Source organism: Dromiciops gliroides, chromosome 1 (assembly GCF_019393635.1).
Source record: "Dromiciops gliroides isolate mDroGli1 chromosome 1, mDroGli1.pri, whole genome shotgun sequence".
NCBI lineage: Eukaryota > Metazoa > Chordata > Mammalia > Microbiotheria > Microbiotheriidae > Dromiciops > Dromiciops gliroides.
Window position 1 is genome coordinate 237,207,303 of NC_057861.1, and position 25,125 is coordinate 237,232,427.

A 25,125-nucleotide genomic window follows, 5' to 3' on the forward strand; every position below is an offset into this window, starting at 1 on the left:
CTTGCTCAGGGTCACATAGTTAGTAAGTGTCTGAGGCTAGATTTGAAACCAAGAAGATGAGTCTTCCTGACTCCAAGCCTAGTGCTCTATCCACTGTGCCACCTAGCCGCCCAGACAAAAATCTACTTTTCTTCAACAAAATTGTTTCTTTGGGAGTAGTTATGTCAAGAATTTCATTCTTGAGAGATTGTTAAAATTCTATACTGACTTTCCCTGAAGAAATTTAGTCCTTGAGCCCTTATATCTCCTTCCTCTGAAAACTTTGAAACATACTTTCCCCCCAAAAAATCTAGGGTATATGTACGATTATGCCCAGCTTTCTCATCCTTTATCACAAATTCTAAGATGAAGTGGTCACTCCCCACCAGGGTTCCCAATATTTCTACCTCTGCAAAAATCTCCTTCATGTTGGTAAGATCAGAACCAGAGAGGTTTCCCTTGTTGATCGCTCTCTCTACCTTTAAAAGAAGAATGAAATGCTCTTTAGGACAGGTCAAAAAAATATCAGCTGCTCTGTTCTTGTCAGAGAGCGAGTTCCGATATATGTCTGGTTAACTGAGGTACCCATCCCTTTATTATGACTCCAAGCCAGATTATCCATGTTTCTTGTCAATTTCTTCCTTCTGCTAAAGATGTAGAGCTAGAAGGAACTGAAAAGGCTATTTAGTCCAACCTCTTAAATTTCTCAGATGAGGTCACATTGGTGGTAAATGTCAGAAAGGGATTTGTATCCAGTTCCTCTGGATTCAAAGAGCAAAGTCAGTACTCTTTCCACTGAACCATGCTGTACTTTGCAGTATACTCTAATGACAATATCGTATCTATTTCTATTGATCTTTACCCAAATGCTCCCCTGGATTTTCTGAGAAGTAATAGGCACTTAATAAATGCTTGTGGATTGACTGATCTCCACTTCCCATGCTATGTAGATGCCATCTTTGACATGACATTAGAGGAAATCTCCCTTGCCTAATTTCTTTATATACATACATATGTGCATACATGCATACATATAATGTATATATAGTATATATGTGTGTATACATATATGTGTGCACACACACATGCACATACACATACACATATATATGATTTTTATCTTTTGTTTTTGTATCACCTAAGTGGGCCTTCTGTACCTCCTTTCCCCCTCCCAAAAAACTACCCCTCATAACAAATATTTTTTTAAAAAGAGGAAAAATTCAGCAAAACTGATCAATACATCAAAAAGAAAAAAACCCTGACATTATATGCAATGTTCCACACCCATGAACCTCTCCCTCTTCTTTGCAAAAGAACAGGAGAAGTGTTTTCTCATATTTCTTCTTTAGGACCAAGATTGTTCTTTGAAATTTTGCAATATTCATTTCAATGGTTTAGTAATTGTTTTTTTTCCATTTACAATTTTGTAGTTATAATATATATTGATTTGGGGGTTCCACTTTGTATCAATCCATTTAAGTCTTTCATCTTTCTCTGTATTTATCATATTTGATATCTCTTATAGTTTAAGACTCCATATATACCCCAATTTGTTTATCCATTTCCCACTAAGTATCTACTCTGCCTCTATTTCTTTGCTACTATCAAAAGCGCCGCCACAAATATTTTGGTGTATGTGGAGCCTTTCTTTTTGTCATTAACATGCTTAGAATATATGCCTATCAGTGGAATTTCTAAATCAGAGTCTGGACATTTTAGCCACTTTATTCGCATAATTACAAAATATTTTCTGCAGCAAATTAGTGCAGCCATTCTGGAAAGCATTTGGAATAATGCAAAAAAAAAAAGTTACTTAAATGCCCAATTCCTTATACTTAGAACCTGTTTTCCTATTTAGATAAAGTTATCAAGCCTATAGGTGAGATTTAAAATGCTAACACTACTTCGTGGATTGGGAAGAAGACTATAAGGCTAATTTGCCTAAGTGACAGGTATGACACTAGCTACCCTATCAGAAAGAAGGCTGATTTGACCCAAGTAGAAGGGTGGCACCTGCAGTCAGAAAGGAGTACATGAGCTGAGCAGAGGCAAATCAGGTAGAAAAATTTTAAAAGTAAGATCAGTTACAGAAAATTTGTCTGAGTAGATAAGAATTGTCCAGAAAATAGTTTGTTGAAATTTCTGTTCAAGGCAACTAAGGGGATGCGAGAGGCCTGCTTGGAGTACAATCCAGCTTGAATTTGAAGATTCAACTTTGAAGAAATCATGCAGCCAGAACTTTTTGCTTCTTTGCTGATCAGAAGAGCTAAGGAAAAAGAGTTTTATCTGGAGATAAAAAAAGATGGACCTAAAAAGTGAAATAGGAAATAGAAAAGCCTCTAAAAGCCTGGATTTCATATTAAACTGAGTCCATAAAATAAAATCACTAGACAAGGTATCTGTAATTTACCTTTTTTTTTTCTTTTCTTTTCTTTTTTCTTTTTGTTTTTTTGGCGGGGCAATGAGGATTAAGTGACTTGCCCAGGGTTACACAGCTAGTAAGTGTCAAGTGTCTGAGGCCAGATTTGAACTCAGGTCCTCTTGAATCCAGGGCCGGTACTTTATCCACTGTGGCACCTAGCTGCCCCAATTTAACTATTTTTAAATAATCAATGTGATATTGCACTAAAAGAAATGAAAAGTGGGATGATTTCAGAAAAGTCTGGAAGACTTGTATGAACTGATGTATGGTGAAGTGAACAGAACCAAGAGAACATTGCACACAGAGACAGCAATATTGTTTGATGAAGAACTTGAATGACAACAATTCTCAGCAATACAATCATCCAAGGCAATAACAAAGAACTAATGATGAGGCATATTATCCAACTCCAAAGAAAGAACTGATATTGATGGAACAGACTGAAGCATGCTATTTTCCCCTTTTTTTCATTTTTTCTTTTATTCAAGTTTTCTTATGCAAAATGAGTAATATGGTAATGTTTTACATAATTGCACATGTATAACCTACACCTGATTGTTTATCGACTCAGGAAGGGGGGAGGAGAGGAAAGGAAGAAGAGATAAAATTTGGAACACAAAACTTTAAATTAATTTTTTTTTTAATAGCCAGTGTGAGGCAACATGATGTAGAGGCTAGAAAGCCAGCCTTGGAGTTAGGAAGATCTTTGTTCCAATCCTGTGTCTGACACATACTAGCTTGCTGGCCTTGACTCAGTCGTTGTTTCTCTGTACTGCTAGACATCCCTCTTAGATTGTAAAGAGGCAGGGTAGTGAACAAGTACTGGGTGTAAGAGGACCTGGGTTCAAATTCTGCCTCAGCTGCTCACTACTGGGTGATCAGAGACAAGACATCCTCCCTGGACCTCATTTTCCTTATCAATCAAATGAAGGATCTAGACTCCACAGCTTTTGGGGTATCTTTCAGCTCTAGTTCCACATTTTAGTGATAAGGAATAGACCAGTTGCCCATTTCCATAAATGGAGGGAGCTTCTATATGGGGAATGATGAAATCATAGGTCCAGATGAGTGAATGAAAGTGAATTTATTAAGTTCTTACAATGTTCCAAGCCCTCTACTTAATACTAAAGATACAAATACAAAAGTTAAAAAACACTTGCTTTCTTGCATTCTCTTAGAGAAAACAAGACATCTAAGGCAGGGAGGGGTATTTGGGAAACAACTGATATGAGTAAAGCTGGTGGGTGGGGCAGATTGTGACATCATTTTCAGGATCAACAGAACTAATTGATTTGATTATGGTTGAGAACTGCAAAGAGAAGAGGGAAAGGGTGGAGAGTATGGGTATGGTGACAAGATGGCTGGTGAGAAGATGGCCAGGGAGTAAAGGAACCGTGCCTGGAGACAAGCCTAGATGTTAGTGGTTAAAGTGAGAGTCACAAATCAGGACAATGGGACTCCCTGAGCCAGAGTTCCATGAGGGGAAGTGATAGAAGGATGATTTTCACCAGGGGCAATGGTGAAAATCATTGTGGTCCAATAGGCAGAATGACTGGTGAAAAGATAGTTGGGAAGTGAAAATACATATGTCTCTATTTAGCAAATTGAGATACAGAAGGAGGGAAGAGGGAGAGGGAGAAGGGGGGAGCAAGAGAGAATGGGAGAGGGAGAGGGAGAAAGGAAGATGGAGAAGGAAGGAGACAAAGAGAAAATGAGAGAGAAAGGCAAGGAAGGGGAGGAGAATGCGAGAGAGGGGGAGGGAGGGAGAGAGAATGAGAGACAGAGATGAGAGATGAATGAGAGAATGAGAGAGCTAGAGAAATGAGTCTATCTCAGAGTACAAGTTATATGTGTAAATATGTGAGTGGGTGTGTTTAAGTATGTATGCATAATAATTTACATACATGATATATATGTACATATACTTAAGTATATAACTTGTACCATGAGTTTTATCTATGCACACCAGAGCCAGCTAGGTCATGTGCAGTGGGTAGAAAGCCAGTTGTCAAGTCAAGGAGATGAGTTCAAATTCAGCCTCAGACACTTACTAGCTGTGTGACTCTGGGCAAGTTACTTAACCTTTGTTTGCCTCAGTTTCCTCATCTATAAAATGGGGATAATAATACTACCTATCTCCCAGGGATGTTGTTTATAAAGTGCTTAGCACAGTTCTAAGCACAAAGTAGGCACTATAAAAATGAGCTATTATTATTATTACATTAATTAATAAATAATTCATTTGTGTGTGTATATATGTCTTTTGTATGTATAGGTCTTTTGTGATCTCCCCAGTGCCTTCCCTTCTTTGTCTTTGTACTTACTTTTTTATATATTTTGTCTATATCTATGTGTACACTTGTTGCCCTCCCCTCCTGTTCCCCTCTTCCCCCATAGAATTTTTTTTGAGCACAGGAACCATTTCATTTTTATCTTTTTTTCCAGATGCCTAGTATAATATATACATACCACAGGCACTTAATTAATGCCTGCTTAATGATTGAATATCTATATACCTATGCCTGATGGAATAAAACTTTTTCAATTAGTTTTTCAAATCTTTTTTTAAGAAAAAAACCTTTTCAAATCATTTATTTGTTCTGCATTTCCCCCCAATACTTGTTGAGTAGTTTATCCATACATTTGATGACCATTGAGGAAGGAAGATGATATATCCTGTTAATTGTGTCCAGCCAAGTAATACATCAAATAAAATACCAGAGGGTTGGAGCAAGGACAAGTGGCAGAGCCAGAACCTTCAGGGTCCCTTGCCAGACAAGACGACATTACTGTGTAGCAGAACACTGGCAAGAGAAAGGCACCTCAAGCATTCTGCCCACACCTCCCCAGCTTTCCAAAGTTTCTGTTTCTGCAAGCCCTTACATTCCTTTAGCCTACAGCTGCCTTGGGCAGGCCAGATTGATGGCTGGATTTGCCTAGGCGTGAATCAGTGCAACCTGACTTTTGCAGTGAGGAGCTAACTTTGAAAGGAGCCAATTGTATATCTTGTCCCACATCCCATTGGAGTTGTTCAGGGGACATGTGGTGGTGACAGAGCCCGTGGTGCAAACCCTATTAGGCTAGATTGCTTTGGGGTAATTTCGCAAGGAAATCAGATTCATCAGCCATCACAAAAGAGGTCTTCTCAAGTCCTTCTTGAAAAGGGTGCCCCAGGGACCAAAACTGAAAGAATAACATTGTCAGAGTCACACTGGTGTCAATTGTTTTAAACAACCACTTCCTTGGGGAAACCCCGAGGGAGGGAAGGGGTGACCAGCAATCACACTTTTAACTATAGGTAACTTCCATTTCCAGAAAGCAGAAATCTGTTAGGAAAGTAATGCCTAAACCCTTCCTTCAACACTTCTGAAGCAATTGGATGTGCAGGAGGGGGGAGGTGTTTCTTTATGTCTTTTTTATTATTGTTTTGATGAGATTACTTGTGACTGAGCTAAAAAGGTTTCCTTATATGTGATCCTGTTTTTCCTTTGGAAGAAAAGACTCAATATAAATGTATAGTAGCTTTGAGGTAGAAGTCTCCTGATGAAATTGTCATTGCTTGATCATAAAGAATATATTGACCTGTTGAAATGTTTACCCTTTACAGGAAAGTTCAATCAACCAATCAGTGAGCATTTATGAGGCCTACTGTGTGCCGGGCACTGTTTTCTCCCTTTTTCTCTCTCCCTCTCTCTCTATATGTATGTGTATATGTACACACACACACACACACATATATATAGAGAGAGAGTATGTATGTGTATATATGTGTGTGCATACAAATCCCACAAAAATAGACACAATATAACTGGGGGGGGGGGTGACACTAGTAATTGGAGAGGGGAAGGGAGAGATCTGGAAACATTTCCTGAAGGGAAGGGGCACCTTAGCTGACCTTTGAAGGAAGCTAGGGACTCTAAAAAGTAGCAGTGAAGAGAAATTTGGGCCTATGCGAGGGCATGGAGATGGAAGGTAAAGATGAAGGAGTTGCTATTGAGTCGTTTTCAGTTGTTCCCAACTCTTCATGACCCCATTTGGGGTTTTCTTAGCAAAGATACTGGAGTGATTTGCCATTTCCTTCTCCAGCTCATTTTACAGATGAGGAACAGAGGCAAACAAGGATTGTGACTTGATCAAGGTCACACCGCTACTAAGTGTCTGAGGCTAAATTTGAACTCATGAAGATGATCCTTCGTGATTCAAAACTTAATGCTCTACCCTCTGTACCATTTAGGGACCCTGGTAGTAGACTACAAGATCACTATGAGGCAACAGTGTGATTTGGCAGGCAAGAAAGCCAATGTGATGTTAAACTACATTAAGAGAGCTATAGGGGGCAGCTAGGTGGTGCAGTGGATAAAGTGCTGGCCCTGGATTCAGGAGGACATGAGTTCAAATCTGGTCTCAGACACTTGACACTTGCTAGATAAGTGACCCTAGGCAAGTCACTTAACCCTCATTGCCCTACCAAAAAAAAAAAAAGAGCTATAGAGTTTCTGACTAGGGAGAATATCACTCTGTTGTGGTCTATCCATTTTATGTCTGGGTGCCAAAGCTGGAAAACATCCAGAGAGCGATACCCAGGGCCTTGAGGTCATTCCAAGGAACTAGAAATATTTATCTTTGGAAAAATGCAATGGGTTACATGACCTCTGATCTCTGAAGTTCTGCCCAGATTCTGTGAATGGACTTGCCAGGAGAGAATGGTTTACTCTCCCTGGAGATTTTCTTGGATGACCATTTGTTGGGTATCTAAATGGCTTTTTTTGTTGTGGTTCTTGTTCAGGTATGAATTGAACTAGATAGCCTCTTGGGCCTCTCCTAACACTGAGATTCTGTGATTAGAGATGACTTAATTGGAGGACTATTGAAATAATCTGCTTGGGTTGTAATGAAGGTCTGTACTGAGGTGGTGGCTATTCTTAATGGATTGGAGTTATACTGACACAACTGTAAACATAATACCATTTTGCATTGCTACTAAAGCACCATAGACAAAGATATGTGATGCTGGAATGATATGAAGAGCAGCTAGGTGGAGTACCATGCCTGAAGTCTGGAAGACTCTTCTTCCCAAGTTCAAATCTGGCCTCAGACATTCACTAGCTATGTGTCCCTGGGCAAGTCATTTAACCCTGTTTGCCTCAGTTTCCTCATCTACAAAATGAACTGGAGAAGAAAATGGTACACCAATCCATTAGGTTTGCCAAGAAAACTCCAAAAACAGGTCAAGAGTTAGTCTTGACTGAAATGGCTAAACAACAATGAGTTGAAAAAGTTTGGACCCTGTGATGTTTAAAATCTAAATTGTGTGGTCGCCTTAAATAACAAGCTTTAGCACCAGTCTTTGGGCATTAAGCATTTATTAAAGCACACCAGGTATTCATGTGGAGTTCAGAAAGTTAAGAAAAGGCCTATCTAGTCTAGAGTTCCAGGCTGGTTGGGCTCTTCCTCGAGGCATCCACCACAAGCCTGCTTCAATCATGATCCCCCTTCAAACTGAGTGTGGAAGCTTTTTATAGGTCCAGAGCAGAGGCGGTCCTTACACACTGCTTCAAGATGATTGGTAGGGGCAGCTAGATGGCGCAGTGGATAGAGCACCGGCCCTGGAATCAGGAGTACCTGAGTTCAAATCCGGCCTCAGACACTTAACACTTAACTAGCTGTGTGACCCTGGGCAAGTCACTTAACCCCAATTGCCTCACTAAAATTAAAAAAAAAAAAAAAAGATGATTGGTAGGCATTATCCAAATCCATTGTTCACTGGACTTGAAGGTGGTCTCAAGTTGAGTTAGCTTCTGAGAACAATATCTTCTTAAGGGTGTGATTACAATCTAGTTAACCTGAAGTAAGCTAATCAGCAGTCAATCACTCTCACTTAATTCAATCAATTTAGATTAATCTCCAGGTGAGCCTTGGAGTATCTGCTAAATCCCATTATTTTATCACAACACAACTGAAAAATGACTACTAAAAACCCCAGATCTTTTTTCAGATAAAATGCCATTTAGTCACACCTCCCACATGTTATATTTTGTGAAATTAATTTTTTTAACTGAAGTGCAAAACTTTACATTTTTTTCCTATAAAATGTCATCTTAATTGACTCACTACAGTGTTCTAGTCTGTCAAGACCTAGTTGGACTAGGCTTTCACCATTGTGAGTCAGCTATTCTGCCTAGCTTTCTGTCATCTGCAAATTTGATAACCATGCCATCTATTCTTGTATCCAAATCATTTATTAAAATGTTAGATAGCATAGGGCCAAGCACACATATTACAGGGCCAATCCACTGGGAACTTCCTTCCAATGTGTTATGAAATGATTATGACTGTTTCTTAGATCTGGTCATTTGACCAGTTCCAAATCTACCCAACTTGCATCATCATTTAGCCCATGTCTCTCCTTGGGAATAGTATGAGAAACATCATCAAATGTTCATCTGAGATCTAAGTAAACCACATCTACATAATATCCTTTATATACTAGTCTAGTACCCCTATCAAAAAAGAAAATAACCCTAGTCTGGTGTGACCTCTTCATAACGAAGTCATGCTACATCTTTGTGGTCACTGCTTCAACAATTATAACTCTCTAGAATAATATCTAATATTTATATAGTGTTTTAAGACTTGAAGAGTGCTTTAAATATATTATCTCATTTTACTTTCACAACAACCTCATAGTAGGTGTTACTTATTCCCATTTTACAAATGAGGAAACTGAGACAGAGATTAAGTGATTTGCCCAGGTTCACACAGCTAGTTAAGTGTTTGAGGCAGTATTTGAAGTCAGTTCTTCCTAACTCCATTCACTGGCTCTATACACTGTGCCACATAATCTCACAATACTATAGTCCACTCCTGCCAAAAATGGACTATAAGCTAGAGAATATACAGAGAAAAGGGATCAGGATGGTTAAGACCTTTGAGTTCATTCATGTCATGTATGCATCAGTTGAGGGATCTGGAAATATTTAGCCTAGAGAAAAAGACTGGAGGGGTAAGCAGAGGGAGACAGTAAATCTTTCTTCAATTACTTAAAAGGTTGCCATATGAAAGAGGGATTGGTTTTGTTCTGTTTTGCCCCTGAAGGCAGCCCTAGCAGCAGAGGGTAGAAGACTCAAAGAGACAAATTTAGGGTTGATATAAAGAAAAACTCCCTAAGAACTAGAACTCTCCAAAAGTATAATGGGCTACTTCAGAAGCCAGTGGTATCCCCTCATTGAAGATCTTCAAGCAGAGGTCACAGCATCACTGCTTGGTTGTGTGGTGATCTTTCTCAGGACATGGGTTGGACTACATGACTGATAAGGTCCCCTTCTTTGGTTCTATTCACTACCTCTTTTACAGGGCTCCTGCTTTCCAGGTTCCATATGCTTTCTGATACCATTCCCTGAGCCTAGGCTGCCCTCTCCTCTATTTATCAAGACTCAGCTCAACTATTACCTCTTCCATGAAGCCTTCCATGATTCCATTAGTAAGTAATGATGTTTCTCTCCTCTGACCTCATATAATATTTTGTACCTCTCTTGTTGTCTTACATTATTTATGTTCTATAACTATTGTGCAATTATTGTAGGTAGTATAGAACATTTCCTCCATAAAATCCTTCCTCCAGTTCCTCATCATGGCATCAAGGTGACCCTGGTTTTTCAACAGCTTGGTCAAAAGAAAGCCAGTTCAGGCAAGTTAAACCAAATTGGGAAGTCTTTGAATCTGGCCCCAGGGAAAGACTATTGAGAGTCCACCTGGCACGCTGGATAAAATGTGAACTTTAGCATCAGGATACCTAAATTTAATCTCAACACTTGCTCTAGGAGCACAAGCAAGTCTGTAACCTCAGTGTCTCAGTTTCCTCATAAGTAAATGGCAGTAAGATAGTTTTACTCCCTATTGAAGAGAACACTTTGGTCTAGTGCCAGGGTTCTTGACCTAGGGTCCATGGACCACAACAATGGATAGATTTTAGGGAATCCATGAGATTGGATGGGAAGGAAATGGCAGCTTTATTTTCACTAACTACAATGAAATTTAGCACTTCTTTCAGTCATGAACTTAGGCAACACACCAAACAGTAATTAATTAAGCTTTACCAGATTTCTGTTGGGATCCATGACATGCACACAAGCACACACACACACACACACACACACACACACACAATGCACACACAAAACCAAAGAACCCTTTGCCTAGTAGTTAGCTATCCAGCATGATATGTCTGCTGTACTTGAATTAGGGAGAACTTGGTTCAAATTCCATCTGTGATGCTGGTTGTTGTCCTTCACACTCAAAGAGGACCAAAATGACATCACTACATTAGTGTCAAGGTACAGTGTGTCCAACTGTGGATGATCAGATCAATAAGAGCTTAGAAGACTCCACCACAGGTTGGGCACAAATATTCCATATGAACATGTCTCTAAATGTGGGTACCTAGTGTTTATTTTGAGCTACTGCATTTCTGTTTTGCTCATAGCACCATCTTTGATGCAGATGCACCATGCTGGGTGGTTCTGTTCCAGTGTCTCCCATGTCTCATAATTGATTCCAGAATTCTTCAGAGAGACCTTGAGAGTGATATTTACGAGCAGAGTGACCTTGGGCAAAACACTGAATTTGAGCCTAGATTTCCTTATGTACAAAATGAAGAGGTGAGCTAATGCCTTCTGAGCTCCCTCCCAGCTCCATTATCCTTCAAGAACATTATAAGTGAGAGTTCTTATTATGTCTCTGTTCTTTGAGGACAAGTATGAAGAAGTTCATTAACAAATGACTAGGCACCAGCACAATATTTTGATCACAGTGACTTGTAGAAATTTACAAAATCACGAAATGCCCTGTGCTCCCTTGGGGACACCAGGGATCTCTAAACATTAATAGTCATCTCCCTTGTCTCCTCTGGAACAAGAATTTTAAATATTTTATCTTTTTTTTCAATTAATAGGCACTTAAATTCTCTTCCACCTCTCCCTCCCACCTCTACTGTAAAGAAGAAAAATAAAAAGATAATCTTTGTAAACAAAATTGTATAGTTGAACAAAATTAATTTACACATTGGCCATGTCCAAAAATGTATCTCATTCTGTATTTTTACTTCATTATCTCTCTGTCAGGAGATAGGAAATATGCTTCATTATTGGTTGTTGGGGACTATGATTGGTTGATGCATTGATCAAGGTTCTTAAGTCTTTCAAAATTGCTTTTAAAAAAGTTATTGTAGGGGGGCAGCTAGGTGGCTCAGTGGATAAAGCACCAGTCCTGGATTCAGGAGGACCTAAGTTCAAATCTGGCCTCAGACACTTGACACTTACTAGCTGTGTGACCCTGAGCAAGTCCCATTGCCCTGCAAAACAAAACAAAACAAAACAAAAAAGTTATTGTACCTACTCAGCACAGCAGTAGTCCTCCTTCCTCCATAGCTCTCAGCTGCGACCCCCAACTCCCCAGCAACCATGTCAAAGGGACCTGTAGTTGGCACTGATCTTGGCACCACTTACTCCTGTGTGGGAGTCTTCTAACATGGGAAAGTGAAGATCATTGCTAATGACCAAGGAAACAGGACCACCTCAAGCTACATGGGCTTCACTGACACAGAATGTTTAATCAGTGATGCGTCAAAGAATCAAGTTGCAATGATCCCCACCAACACAGTTTTTGATGCCAAATGTCTGATTGGTCAAAAATTTGATGATACAGTCATCATGTACAGTCAGACATGAAGCATAGGCCTTTCATGGTAGTCAATGATGCAGGCAGCCCTAAGGTCCAAATGGAGTACAAAGGGGAGACCAAAAGTTTCTATCCAGAAGTATCTTCCATGATCTTGACTAAGATGAAAGAAATTGCAGAAGCTTACCTTGGGAAGACTGTCACAAATGCTATGGTCACAGTACCAGTCTATTTCAACAATTCCCACCATAGACCACCAAAGATGCTGGAACCTTGGCTGGTCTAAATGTGATCAGAATCATCAATGAACCAACTGCAGCTGCTATTGCCTATGGCTTGGACAAAAAGGTTGGTGCTGAGAGAAATGTGTTCATCTTTGACCTTGGAGATGGTACTTTTGATGTCTCCATTCTTACCACTGAAGATGGCATCTTTGAGGTCAAGTCCACACCTGGGGACACCCACTTGGGTGGGGAGGACTTTGACAACCACATGGTCAACCATTTCATTACCAAGTTCAAGCACAAGCACAAGAAGGACATCAGTGAGAACAAGAGGATTGTTTGACATCAGCGCACTGCTTGTGAACATGCAAAGCACACCCTCTCTTCCAGTACCCAGGCCAGTATTGAGATTGATTCCCTCTATGAAGGTATCGACTTCTATACCTCAATCACCTGAGTCCGTTTTGAAGAGTTGAATGCCAATCTCTTCTGAGGCACACTGGACCCTGTGGAAAAGGCCCTATGAGCTGCCAAGCTAGATAAATCACAGATTCATGACATCATCCTGGTAGGTGGTTCTACTAGAATCCCCCAAATCCAGAAGCTTCTGCAAGACTTCTTCAATGACAAGGAGCTGAACAAGAGTATCAACCCTGATGAGGTTGTTGCCTATGGTGCAGTTGTCCAGGCTGCCATTTTTTCTGGAGATAAATCTGAGAATGTGCAGAACTTGCTGCTGTTGGATGTTACTCCTCTTTCCCATGAAATTGAGAATGCTGGTGGAGTTATGACAGTTCTGATTAAAAGCAAGGGGGGCAGCTAGGTGGCACAGTGGATAAAGTGCTGGCCCTGGATTCAGGAGTACCTGAGTTCAAGTCTGACCTCAGACACTTGACACTTACAAGCTGCATGACCCTGGGCAAGTCACTTAACCCCCATGACCCCTCCCCCCCCCAAAAAAACCAAACTGATTAAACGCAATACCAACGTCCCCACCAAGCAGACAAAGACCTTTACCATCTATTCTGACAACCAGTCTGGTGTGCTTATTCAGGTTTATGAAGGTGAGAGAGCAACAACCAGGGATAACAACCTGCTTGGCCGGTTTGAGCTCACAGGAATCCCCCCAGAAGCCAGGGGTGTTCCTCAGATTGAAATAACATTTGACATCAATGCAAATGGCATCCCCAACATTTCTGCTGTGGATAAGAGCACAGGCAAAGAGAACAAGATGACCATCACCAATGACAAAGGTCGTCTGAGCAAAGAAGATATTGAATATATGGTCCAGGAGGCTGAGAAATACAAGGCTGAGGATGAGAAGCAGAGAGACAAGGTTTCTTCCAAGAATTCTCTTGAGTCTTATGCTTTCGACATGAAGGCTACCATAGAAGATGAGAAACTACAAGGCAAGATTGGTGATGAAGACAAACAAGATCCTTGACAAATGTAATGAAATAATCGACTGGCTGGATAAGAACCAGACTGCTGAGAAGGAAGAATATGAGCATCAGCAGAAGGAATTGGAGAAGGTCTGCAAGCCCATCGTTACTAAGCTATACCAGAGTGCAGGTGGCATGCCAGGAGGCATGCCTGGTAAGTTCCCAGGGGGTGGAGCAGCCCCATCTGGAGGTGCCTCTTCTGGACCCACCATTGAAGAGGTTAAAGAAACTCACCAGAAGAACCACACAGCTTTCCAAAAATTGAAGGACTCAAATTCGTAGCCAAGGCAGTGGCAGTTTAAAAGTTAACATTTAAGCTACTGCATAAATCTAGGCATTCTGAATACTCGAATGTGTGAAGAGGGAAAGAAGTTAACAACATTGCACTTTATCAGTACTGTAAACAAGTGGAAACGTAATTCTTGTCCTAGAGAATAAAATCTATTTAAAATTGGAAAAAAAATTAAAATTAAAAAGTTATTGTATAAACTGTTATCCTGATTCTGCTCCCTTCACTCAATATCAGTTCATGCAAGTTTACTTGCACTTCTCTGGAAGTGTCCCTTTCATAATTGTTCATGGCACAGTAAAACTTCATTACATTCATACACTGTAATTTGTTCAGTCATTCCTCAATTGCTGGTCATGCTCTGAGTTTCCTGTTCTTTGCTACAAAAAAGCTGCTATTTTTGGATATACCAATCCTCTTCCTCTTTTAAAAAAAAATTTCTTTGGGGTATAGACCTAATAATGGAAATGCTACATCAAAGGGAATGCACAGTTTAGTAACTCTGGATGTATAGTTCCAAATGAACAAAAATCTCTAGAAAATGAGGCTCCTTCCTATTTTTAGGCACAAAATGAGCACTACTCATCCCATAGTGACAGTGGTAAAGTATTAGGAAAGGGAGTCATAGCTGTTCTTAGGCTATAAAAATTCCCTTAACTTATTACTTTAAGGTGTGATCTTTGTCCTGTGATCAGTGGGTTTATACACCACTGGAGGAAGCATACTCTTATCGACATTCTCATTATGAAAGTAACCAGAAAACATAAAAGATGCAGCAATATGGAAGGATGGCTCTTGGATTTTCCCTCCAGTAGGTCAATAAATGAATTGTCTTGGTTGTCTCCATCATAACCAGTGTTGGGGCAGTGGAGATCTTTGCCCTAGAGTCTAGGGAAGAAGAGAGAACTATCCAGACAGTAATTACAAGGTGAAATAAGGTTTGTAGATATAAGAAGAACAATTGGCTAGTGCCTTATAGCTCTTGTATCTTAAGAGTTTCTAGCTTGTGTGCTTGTTGTTGTTGTTGTTCATCCACTTCTATCTGATAAATAAAGTAAGGCTTCTTCTCTCCTTCCTTCTCCTCCTACCTCCCACATATGGGAAGCCTAGTTTCAGAGGAAATAGAATAATATGGACAAAAGCAACAAGGCAATTGAAATAAGCAAATCTTATTGGATAAATGGACTTCATTAACTAATTGGGTCTCAACAAGTAATGGTATTTCATCTGTTGTTCTGACCTCTTGTGTTCTCTGATTTCTCTGTTTCTGTCCTCAAAATAAATTAAGCCTCACCTCAAAGTGAAGAGAAAACCTGTCCTCTAAGAAGATAAAGAGAAGTACTAGGAGAATAGCAACAAAGTAAAACAAAGTAGATAGATCTCATTAAACCATGGAGTTTAATCTTCTGTCCTAGTGGCTTGTGTGTTTGTGCCTTGCTTGCTGCATAAAATAAGCCTTGAACTTTTTGTGGGATTAGAGAGTCTAGTGGCCAAGAAAGTATCTAAAAGCCACTAGTACCACGAAACAAGGTAAGTAGCATATTGTGGATTCACAGTTCCTATAAGCAGTTTACTACAGCAATTAGGAACAAGAATAAACAAAGAGAGATACTAAAAAGGAGACCTTTTGTTTCAAGTAAGCATGGAGGGGAAGGAGAATTTTCCAGTGATTGTCAAAGGGCATGCCTTGTGTTTTTTCTGCTGGTATATAACACCTATGCATGTCCAATGCTTAAGTTGGTCTGTGTCCTAGAGATTTAAGTGAAAGAGTTGAAGGAATCATTTCTACTTTTTTAGGTTATCAGAATGAAGCATTCTATAAAAGAATGGAAAAAAAAAAGAAGGAAAAGGATTTAAGTTAACAGAGCAGAATTCCCATCTGTCAGGAGGACAAAATAAGGTAAGCCAGAAAATTGGGGTAGGGGATAAATAATGGGAGGAGCAGGATCATCTTTAGAGGAAGCAATTTATTGTTATCCAAGGCATGATGAGACAGATCCACAAGTATTTTCAGGTGAGAGTTCATCCAGTTACGGGGGGGGGGGGGGGGGGGGGGGGGGGGGGGGGGGGGGGGGGGGGGGGGGGAAGACAAATGGCATTGGTTGGTAACTCATTGCTTAGGGGTAAGAAGGCACCTACTTGTCAATCAAGTTTAAATCAACTAGCCTTTATTAAATGCCAATATGTGCCAGACACTGTGTTATGTATTTCTAATACATAATACAAAGATACAAATTAAACAGTCCCTGAATTCAAGGAGCAAACAGTTTATCAAGGAAAACAGCATGTAAGTACATAAACACATAAATACATGTGTTCATACACATGTATATTCATGTATGTACATATATCATTTTCAAATGTATGCATGTGTATGTATGCAAGGATGAGGGTTCCACCCCAACTCCAATTAATACACTCATAAACCTAGACAACTTAGTTGAATCAATCCAAAGTATAAACTTAAGTCCTTAATGTAAGAAGAATAAAGTACTTAGATCACTGTATAAAAATGAATGATACCATACAGAAAGCATATTGCTATTGGTGAAAAAATTGAAAATACTCCTGGACCAGTGTATAAAATATCAAGTCACTCTGGAGGAGTCCAATGTCAGGCCAAACTAGTCATGGAACTCCAGCCAAGCCCCCAGATGGGAATCACTTGTCTCTGTGTGTCTCTGTGTCTCTGTGTGTGTATATGTCCTCTCTCTCTCTCTCTCTCACACACACACACACACACACACACACACACACACACACACACACACACACACACATCTGCCCCACCCCTCCTCCAGATGACCATGCTAAATCAAGAGTCCTAAAGATTCCATGAGAGGTCCTAACAGTGACCAGTCTGTAGCTTAGAGCATCAGTAGCCACAGGAGTCAGGAGTGAGCAGCAACTTTGAGATGGATATGCCTGGGTGGCGACCTTACATCAACTGGAGAGATCACATGTGAGTAGAAACAGGGAGAGAGTGCCAGAAATGGTGGAGAAATCGTTCAGCATAGCAGCCCTAAACTGATCTACCCTAGTAATAGATGACCTGCCTGAAAAGTGACACCTAAAGGGAACTATAGTTCTCTTGGATGATAATGAAGTCTCTATTAAGGACTAAAGGCTTTCAATAACCAGGAATTATGAGTTAGCATACTTTTGCCACATGAGTTCTCTACCTATGTGTCATTATTGGTGTGAATTTGTGGAGGAATATGACCCCAGGCTTTGCAAAGGGGAGCGAAATGGTTTGGTAACTTATTGTTCTTACCACACCTTCTCAGTAAATCCCTTTTCTAAAAGCTAATGGAGCTCAAATGGTTCTGATGAATAATGGGAATGAACAACAGTATCAGAAGCCACAACCCCACAGGGTTATTTCTAGAACTCTGAGATGAGATGTAATTAGCTGCCCTTTGGGAAACCCAACCTAGAAGTAAAAATTGGGGAAATATCCCAGAGTGGGTACTACAAAAATAAATAAATAAATACAAGGTAATTTGGAAAGAGAGGCCACTAGAAGATGAGAGGAACAAGAAAGGTTCTGTATAGAAGGTGGCATTTCAGCTAAGTTGTAAACAAAACAAGACATTCTAAGAAGTAGAGGTGAATATCAGATTGGCTAATATGACAATAAAGGAAAATAATAAATGTTGGAGAAGCTGTGGAAAAACTGGAACACTAATGCATTGTTGGTGGAGCTCTGAACAGATCCAACCATTCTGTAGAATAATTTGGAACTATGCCCAAAGGACTATAAAGCTGTGAATACCCTTTGACCCAGCAATACCACTATTAGGTCTTTTTCCCAAAGAGATCATAAAAAAGGGGAAAGAACCCACAGGTACAAAAATATTTATAGCTGCTCTTTTTGTGGTGGCAAGGAATTGGAAATCGAAGAGATGTTCATCAGTTGGGGAATGGCTAAACAAGTTTTGGTATATGAATGTAATGGAATACTATTGTGCTGTAAGAAAAGATGAAGAGGAGGATTTCAGAGAAACCTGGAAGGATTTATATGAACTGATGCTGAGTGAGATGAGCAGAACCAGGAGAACATTATACACAGTATCAACAACATTGTGTGTTGATCAACTGTGATAGACTTGACTATTCTCAGCAATACAATGGTCCAAAATAGTTCCAAAGGACTCATGATGGAAAATGCTCTCCAAATCCAGAAAACAAGAACTATGGAATCTAGATGCAGGTTGAACCATACTATTTCCATTTTTTTGTTTTCCTTTTTTGAGGTTTTTTCTTTTTGCTCTGATTCTTCTTTCACAGCATGACTAATGAAGAAATGTTTAATGCGATTGTACATATATAACCTATATCAGATTGCTTGCTGTCTTGGGGACAGGGGAGGGAAGGGAGAGAGGGAGAAAAATTTGAAACTAGAAACCTTATAAAGACAAATATTGAAAACTATCTCTACATGTAACTGGAAAATAATAAGATACTTTTATGAAAAAAAGAAGTAGAGGTGAAGAGGGAGTACATTACAAACATCAGGGACAGCCACTACAAAGATACAGATATGGGAAATAAAGTATGATATATGAGGAACAGCAGGAAAGTCAGTGTCCGCTGTCTTTCCAGAGCCAATATCTGAGAGATTACAAAGTCTACACAAAAGTGTTAACCTTGAAAACCATTACTGACTTCTGATGTGGACAAGTGGACAAATGATCCCACCAGTAGGAACCTATAGCAAATTGCTAAAGAGAAAATGGCAGAACAAAGGCAGCAAACCAGCTGAACTCTTCCAACATTCTCTTCCAAACAACTTTAAAATAATTCCCCAAATCAAATTTTGGAGCAGCAGAAACAACAAAAGATTGAGGTGAGACATTTTTACAGCCCAGGACAACTTAGGTCAGCAGGAGAAGTCGGTGACACCAGAGCAAGGGCTTGCCTGGAGCTTATGTGGAGGTAGCACCAGCAGTGATCTTATTGGCACCTCAGACATGGCAGCACCATCTTCAAGAGCTCTCAGAGCAGAGACTTCTCAAGATAGAGAGGAGTGTCTATGGTTGGTCACAAGAGAGCAGGGGCCCTAGTCACAGTTCCAAGGCAGAAGGAGCACTAGAGCTTATGACTGCAGGATATCAGGGGACCTGGTTAGAATTCCAGAACCAAGAGAAGTACTAGTACTTTCAGCTGCAAAGGAGCAGGAACCCTTCCTTGGTAAAGACCAGAGTACAGGCCAAAAGAACAGTGATCACACCTCTCCATGGATCATTTTGCCTTGAAAGCACTGAAAACCTGCAGATTTCCAGAACTAGCTCTGAAAAGAGTAGCACAAAACAAAACAAAACAAAACAAAACAAACAACAACAAAAAAAACCCTGAAACTTGGGACAGTTCCTCCCCATCCTCCAGGTGATGTGAGACTAACTTTAACATAAAGTTCAAAGTCATCAAATAGGCTTGGAAAATGAGCAAAAAGCAAACAAAACATGAAGATATTATGGTGGCAGGGAAGACCAAGACATAAACTCAAAAGAAGACAACAATATGAAAACAGCCATAAGCAAACTCTTAACAAACAATGCTTATTGAAAAGAAGCCAAGCAAGAATTCCTGGAAGAGTTTAAGAAAGAGATGAGTGGTAGAGAAAAATGAGAAAAGAAATGAGTGATATAAGGAAATTTTGAAAAGATAATTCATGACTTGGTATAAGAGACACACAAAAAAATGAAGAAAATACCTTAAAAGACAAAATTGGCCTAATGGTAAAAGAGGCACAAAAATTCTCTGAGGAAAAGAACTCCTAGGAAAGTAGAATTGGCCTCATGAAAAAAGGAATATTAAAGCTAACTGAGGAAAAGAATTCCATAAAAATTAGAATTGGGCAAGTGGAAGCTAATGACTCCATGAGATATCAAGAGACAATAAATCAAAGTCAAAAGAATGACAAAAATAGAAGAAAATGTGAAATATCTCATTGGGAAAACATTACTGACCTGGAAAATAGATCAAAGAGAAATAATATAAGAATTATTGTACTACCTAAAAGCCATAATAAAAAGAACCTAGACATCATATTTCAAGAAATTATCAAGGAAAACTGCCCAAATATCTTAGATCCAGAGGATAAAATAGAAACTGAAATAATCAACTATTCACCTCCTCAAAGAGATCCCAAATTTAAAACTCCCAGGAATATCATATTCAAATTCCAGAGCTTCCAAACAAAAGAGAAAATATTACAAGCATCCAGAAAGAAACAGTTGAAATATTGTGGAGCCACAGTCAGGATTACACAAGGTTTAGCAGTTTCCACATTAAAGGAGTCAAGGGCTTAGATTATGATAGTCTAGAAGGCAAAGAAGCTAGGATTACAACCAAGAATAACCTATTCAGGAAAACTGAGTATAATCGTACAGGAACAGCAGGAAGGGAGATGGATATTTAATGAAATAGAGGATTTTCAAGCATTCCTGATGGGGAAAAAACCAGAGCTGAATAGAAAATTTGATATTCAAAACCAATACTCATCAGAGAATAAAAAGGTAAACATGAAAGAGAAATAATAAGGGACTCAATAAAGTTAAACTGTTTATATTCCTTAAATAAATTGCTAAAGATTACAAAGTTTAGAACAAAAAAGTAAAAACTGTGGGGACATGATTGGTTTTTTCATCGTTACTACTGATAGAAGTTATGGAGTTCAAAAGAGAAAAGCAACTTGGGAAAGTAAACATAATTATAAATGGTATTTTCATTTTTTTTACCATAGTTTAAAATATGGATATAGAGGGCTCTAAGTCAGTGACACAATAAATTGTACCCTTTAAAAGGATACCATCAATAAAAGAATGAGCAAAAATACATAATTTTCTATAACAAATAACATTTATAATACAAATGGCTGAGAGGTATAAAAATAATTATATTAGATTTATTTATGTAAAGTGTTTAGGATTTACAAATCACATTACATTCTATCTCATTTCATCTTAACATCAACTCTATGAAGCAGATAATATTCCATTGCTTTGCTTTTTTAGTTTTAAAAAAGCATGTATCAGTAGAGAAAATGCCGCCTTCAAGGTTCTCCTCAAAAAGAAGAGAGAAGACCTATCACTCCCCTATAAATTATAACAAAACTCTATGAAGTTAACTTTTTTCCAACCATCCATGCCATGTAAAATGTCTTTTGCATAGTCCAAACAAGAATTCCCATAATTATGGTGAGAGATTCTCCAAAAGTTTCTTCTCGCAGATAATTGTACTTGTTGCACCAAGTCCTAAAACGCTGCAACACCATCTCAGTGAAACTCAAAGTAATGCTTAACCGAAAAATTAAGTGGATAAAAAATTCCCACTGAGTAGACTATGGCATGCCTGTCTAGGTAGCTGGTTGATTTAATTTACCTACAGATCTCTATTCAGGATAGGCACTAAGTTAGATAATTAACCAGGTCCAGAATAAAGTAGCAGGGCATGAGGTGGTCTCACATTTGGGACACTATGCAGCACTTCCAATTATATTAAGTTATGTACTGCCACAAAAGCACCTCTTTAGCATTAATATTCTCCCTGTGATATCTTGATAGCAAATGATAAAAAAAGAATTGAAATTTCAAGTCACCCAAAGTGCAATGGAGAGATTCCTGTTGAAAGTAGATAGATTAAAAAAGAAAGAAAGAAAGTCAATAGATAACCTGGAAAGACTTAATTGGACTGATGCTGAGTGAAGTGAGCAGAACTAGGAGAACATTGCATACAATAACAGCAACACTGTGTGATGATCAACTGTAATAGACTTAGGTCTTCTCAGCAATACAATGATCTAAGACAATGCTAAAGGACTCATAATGGAAAATGCTCTCCTCTTCCAGAAAAAAAAGAACTGTGGAATCTGAATGCAGATTGAACCATACTATTTCTACTTTTTTTTTTCTTTTCTGAGGTTCCCCCTTTTGTTCTGGTTCTTCTTTCACAACACAACTAATGTAGAAATGTTTCATGTGATTGTATGTGTTTAATATGATGTAACTAGAAAATAATAAAAAACTTTTAAGATAGAAAAATAAAGATAATAGTCATCACTAATGTAGAAATATGTGATTAATGTGATTGTACATATATAACCTATATCAGATTGCTTTCTGTCTTGGGGAGGGGGAAGGGAAAGGAGGGAGGGAGAAAAATTTGGAACTCAAAATCTTATAGAAGCAGATGTTGAAAACTATCTTTACATGTAACTGGAAAAAAAGAAAATACTATTAAGATGGGGGGGGAGAAAGTAAATAGATTATGGAGTGTTGTGGGCAATGATTCATGGTCCAGAAGTGATATCATTTGGGTTACATATAACTGGAAAAGGAGAGGAGCTGGTTATGTATAGTGGAACAAGCATTGCCCTTGGTGTCAAGGAATCTAGGTTCAGATCCTGGGTCTAATATTTAGAAATGGTACAGGGGCAGCTAGGTGGTGCAGTGAATAAAGCACTGGCCCTGGATTCAGGAGGTCCTGAGTTCAAATCTGGCCTCAGACACTTGACACTAGCTGTGTGACCCTGGGCATGTCACTTAATCCTCATTGCCCAGCAAAAGCAAAACCAAAAAACAAAATACAAATGGTACAATCATAGATAAATCACCTAACCTCTTTGAACTTCATTCATAAAATGAAGACAATTATGCAGTATTTGAGATGAATATCACAGAGGATTATAAGGAAAACATTTTGTAAACATTAAAAGTGCTATGTAAATATCATATTATTACCCTGTATTGAGAATGAGAGGGAAAAAGAAAAATAAAGAGTGAATTTACCTTAGGATATAAAAGGAGAAAAAGACCTCCAAAGCATTGGGTAGATTATGTCTGGAGGATTATGGAAAGATATGCCCTTGAATTACTAGAAGGTATTTTATATGTAAGAATTTTAATTTGTATTGATGAAGTGAATTGCCATATCAACTGAATCATAAATCCACGAAAGTAAATTTCATGTTTGTGAATGGATCATATTACCTTCACAATGACCCCCTCCTTTGGACTCTAAACTGTAACTTTCTTAATTATATTTATATCTTCCCCATCATCTAGCATGGCGCTTTGCACATAGTAAGCATTTAATAATTTTTTAATGAATGAGCACCTCCTTAATAAGATTATTCATTTAAAATGGAGATGTTCAATGGTTTCTTATCTGACACATGAAATAATAATCATTCCTTTGACAAAGTACAGTTACATAAGTTTACTATTGAGTTTAGAAATAACAAGAATACAACATAGGTTTCAGTATGAATAACCAACATTTATGTAACTCTTTAATGTTTATAAAGCACTTTCAAGTCCTGGTTTTATTATCTCCATTTTATAGATGAGGATCCTGACACTCAAGGAGGTGAAATTACTTGCCTTGATTATGAAATGAGTTAAGCAGTTCAGAGTTATGACTTAGATCCAACTTTCTCTTTCCAAACTCAGTACTTTTTTTGTCATACTACATGGCCTCTCAATACCACAAAGGATCCCCAAATTGCTGTTAGTCTATCTATTTACCTTTTTCAAAGTTCTAGCAAGCCCTCAAACAATATTCACTGAACTCAAGCCTGAATTTAATTGGCAGTGAAGTTAGGCAAGGAGTAGAATATAGTTAGAGATTGAGGAGTAAGTGTGATGAAATCTCCTGGCTAGTCATGATAGAATCCCCATGGGAAGGAGATGGTGGTAAGCATTCACAAGAATTGGTGGGACATCTAAATGGATTTCTCACACTTAAGTATTGGTGACCAGAGGATTACATAGCAGAGTTTAATTTGTTGGTATCAGACCTATTTAATAAGAAGGGACCAGCTTCTTCTAATGGCTGCATTTTTTGTTACTACAAACAAGGTTTGTTTTGTCCCCTTGGATTTAACAAAAAGAAACTTGCTACTAATAAAATTATCATAATGCCTCCCCAACACTGAAAGAACCCTTGATAAAGCTCAGTCTAAATAGTATCTCACCATCTAGAAATGGTGCCTGCAAGGAAGAAAGTGTTGACAGGCATTACAGCAAGGAAGCCTTGACTTAACACCACTGTCATTAACTCAAAAACAGCCTAGGGTAATATCCTCTGCCATAGGTTTCTTTACAGTCAGTTTCTACATAGGAAAACCCAGAAAGCTTGTGGCTCAGCAGTAAATGTTAGGCAGATGTTCCACAAATTTCCTGGCAAGAACATTAACTTCTTACTGGGTGGGCTCAACAAACAGAAGTAATAGTGAGCTGAGATTCAATGCTGAACTGGACTACCTCTTCTTGGTTTTGTTGTCATTGATCCTTACAATGTTTTCAAGAAAGACCAGCAATGAAATTCCATTTAAGATAATGGAAATATCCATTGCAAAGAAGAATAAAAATTTAAATGATAAAATTTCCATTCGCTTCAAGTAAAAAAACAGGTACAGAGTGTCAGAATAATGGATGGCCTACTAGGAAAAACTTGTAGACAAGAGTTTAATCTGTGTTTGATATAGTGGAAAGGTTGTATCTATTTCCTGGCAAAGATCTGAGAACACCTAACTTATATGAAAAAAAAAAAAAGGAAAACTTCTTAAGAGCCATGCCAAGTCATAATCATCTCATTTAGCCCCTCAGGTGCTTGACACCAGATTTTGGTTGTCATCTCGATTTACAAGCCTTCCGAGAAAAAAAGACCAACAACAACAACTAGAAGGTGTGTACATGTCTCGTGCTTTATTTAGGCAAATTCTGATGAGATGGCAAAAAAGGTAATAAGTTTAAATCAAAGTTATTCAAATGATCATCCTAGGTGCTGAATTCCTATATGCAAAAGTGCTGTTACCCTGGGCTGTATCCATTGATTTATTTGTTTATAGGCAGATTTCTAAGGTTACAATCACCATAGCATCTCTACACCAAATATAAATGTAAGAATGAAAACAAAACCTCATACCACCCAGAAAGGTACCAGTCTCTGTCAGCCTTTCTTAGCTGCCAATCTGCTAGCCAACCAAATGATCATCTACAAAGTTATCTTTATTCCATGTTCTTCAATTGCCAAGATTATGAGAATAATAAAGGTAAGTTATCTAGGGATTCTAAAATTGGAATCTTC

The 25,125-nt window shown here is 38.6% G+C and overlaps 1 pseudogene; it reads left to right on the plus strand.

Moving 5' to 3' along the window:
- Positions 1-11,859: 11,859 nt before the first annotated feature.
- Positions 11,860-14,024, plus strand: LOC122747701 (annotated as a pseudogene).
- The last annotated feature ends 11,101 nt before the right edge of the window (positions 14,025-25,125 follow it).